The sequence below is a fragment of the Octopus bimaculoides genome, chromosome 22, assembly GCF_001194135.2.
Source record: "Octopus bimaculoides isolate UCB-OBI-ISO-001 chromosome 22, ASM119413v2, whole genome shotgun sequence".
NCBI lineage: Eukaryota > Metazoa > Mollusca > Cephalopoda > Octopoda > Octopodidae > Octopus > Octopus bimaculoides.
In genome coordinates this window covers 35,149,292-35,152,027 of record NC_069002.1, presented here as the reverse complement: position 1 = coordinate 35,152,027, position 2,736 = coordinate 35,149,292, and the positions used below count along the sequence as shown (strand labels likewise).

The window sequence follows — 2,736 nt, the reverse complement described above, 5'->3', positions numbered from 1 at the left end:
TATATATATATATATATATAGGGTAAAAATTAATAATTCTACCAAGTAGTTCGTTGTGTTAAAACCATTATTGGTAAATTCATATAAACATGATTAAATTTTAGGGCACTGCAGGCATTGCTTCAGCACACACCGAAAATTAGAAATAGCAGCCAAAACTACAAATGCAAAAAAAGGCCTTTGTAATTTGCAAGTATTGCCGTTTTGTAGTGGTATTTTGCTAGAGAAATAGTAGTTTTGGCTGCTATTTCTAATTTACGGTGTGTGGTGAAGCAATGCCTGCTGAACACAAAATTTTAATTAATATATATATATATAAATCCTACTCTGTTTTTATAATTAGATATTCTAATTATTTGTATTAGTAAAGTAAGATTTTTCGTTTATTTTGGAAGTATAACTATTTCATTTCGCATATATTTTAGCAACACAATCTTACATGCACGCCATTGCCATATGGAACCCGGCATAGAACCATTTGATGAATTTGCAGATATGTGGTCTTTGATTTGGAAAGTTTCTTAAATTTTATCAGGTGCCTTTTAAAAGGTTTATTATGCTTAGATTAATACTCAGATATTAATCTTTATATTAATTTTGATTGTTACATGTGTGTTTATGTATATTCAATATATATGAGCGGGAATATTATTGAGCATACATAATTATTAAGTTATCTACAACTTTATAGAGGAATAAATTCATTTGAAATTTAGAGAATAAAAATGTTCTTATATTTAAATCAATATCTTGTATGTTATTACCCATATCATTGCTGTAAGGCAGTGATTCTTTATGGAAATAAGGTGACGCGCACAGTATATTTTTAATAAGACTGTACTCCTTCTGCACGGTGATTTTTATAAATTATTTCTTCGAGGTTTTATGTATAATCTCTTAATGCAAGCAGCTGAAAGTTTTATTAAAAGGATTAGGTGTTGATCACACTATTTCGATAGAAAAAATAAAACACTGAAACATTGATAAATATGGACGCTGCACATATTCACTAATATATATGTATGATTGCCTATGAGGAATAAAACGGTTAATAATAACGCATAAGCTCTTGTCTTCAATATTAATTCATATATTCTACATTCAAAATGAATTGACATCTTTTTAGTGTAGTGGTGAACTTCCTAGTTTGATTAACTCTGTTTGACTAACTAGTTTGATTAAGGATGTAAGACTGTTTGAGTTGAAAATGGTCCAAAATTATTTTTAATACGAATGTTAAATTAGTAAAAGCAGTAAAACGAATTTATTTTGTAGGAAAGTTAAGTAAATATTTATGGTTGATGGGAGGTAAGTGGCCATAATGAGGGACTCTTGGTTGCCATCCAGTGGACCAAAACAATGAGCTGATTAGCCTAACAAACAGCTGATTTTCCAGCTAATTGGTTAAACAAACTATAAATCAGTCAGCCTAGTGGTCAATTAAATAAGTAGAAGTAGATTTCCATAATTAAATTAATGATTACAATTTATAATTAAAATTTAAAATACTTGAAGATTGTTTTTACAAATCTAAGATCTTACTATAATTTGCTCATGCATTCATACACAAAAAAAATCAACATTAGTACAAATGCGTATGTACGCTCGCATCCATCCACTTAAGTACACACACGTCTGAATACTTCTATCACTTAGACGGTTATTTTAACCTGTAACTCAGCTAAACTACATGTAATTATATGTGTGTGTGTGTGTGTGTGTGTGTATAGGTAGGTAGGGTAAAATCTCAATTGTTGCCTAAGAAGCACTTTTACTTATTCCAGTATTTCGAAATCCATTATGTAGCTGCTGTTGTTTAGGTGCAAGGAATATATTACAGTCGGAAAATCTGGAAATATTGTTTGCAGAGATATTTAAAAAAAAAAAAAAGAGAAACGGAAGTTGGAAATGTTTTGTGTATTAATTATTCATCATTGCACATGTTTCATTTACTGATAAGACTTGCAGAGTTTTACCTGTTCGAGAAGGAATATCGTTTTCGATAATCCCCAGGCGATAACGAATGAATTTCGTGTAATAGTGAATGAATAAATAAATACTTTTTCCAACTTCCTCTTTTATTATATATATATTGTCTAGATATATGTAAAATTGCATATGTATGTATATATATATATATATATATATATATATATATATATATATATATATATATATACACTTATATATATGCAATTATGTATATATACACACAGTTCTGTAACCTAACAATAGTATCCCATCTACTTATCCTATCGGTCTTCTTTGTGGAACAACTAAGTTACGATGACGTAAACGCAACAACATCGGTTGTCAAGCGACGTTAGCAGACAAACACACACAAACATACAACCCACCATATACATATATATAATACGATCTATTCGTTTACCAAATTCACTCACAAGTCGTTGGTCGACCCGAGACTATGGTAAAAGTCACCTGCCGAAGGGTCCACGAAGTGGGACTAAACCCTGAACCATGACGTTGTTGAGGAAGCTGCGCCTATGAAACACTCCTATGCGTATATATACATACACACACACACACATATGTATGTATGCGTGTGTGTGTATATATATATATGTGAATATATCTATATGTATGTCTATATATGTATATATATATTTATAAATTTTCAGTATGTTGGAGAAGCAACTCAATGCTAATCCCTGTATATTTATGATGATAAATGGTTTTACCGATAAAGGTTTTTTTCATACTGAACTACTTGGC

The 2,736-nt window shown here is 30.2% G+C and overlaps 1 long non-coding RNA gene across 1 annotated transcript in view; it reads right to left on the bottom strand.

Annotated features, from left to right (window-relative positions):
- The window catches only part of LOC128250553 (uncharacterized), a 376,824-nt gene that overhangs the window by 109,652 nt on the left and 264,436 nt on the right, over window positions 1–2,736 (bottom strand). The gene's annotated exons all lie outside the window — the stretch shown is intronic.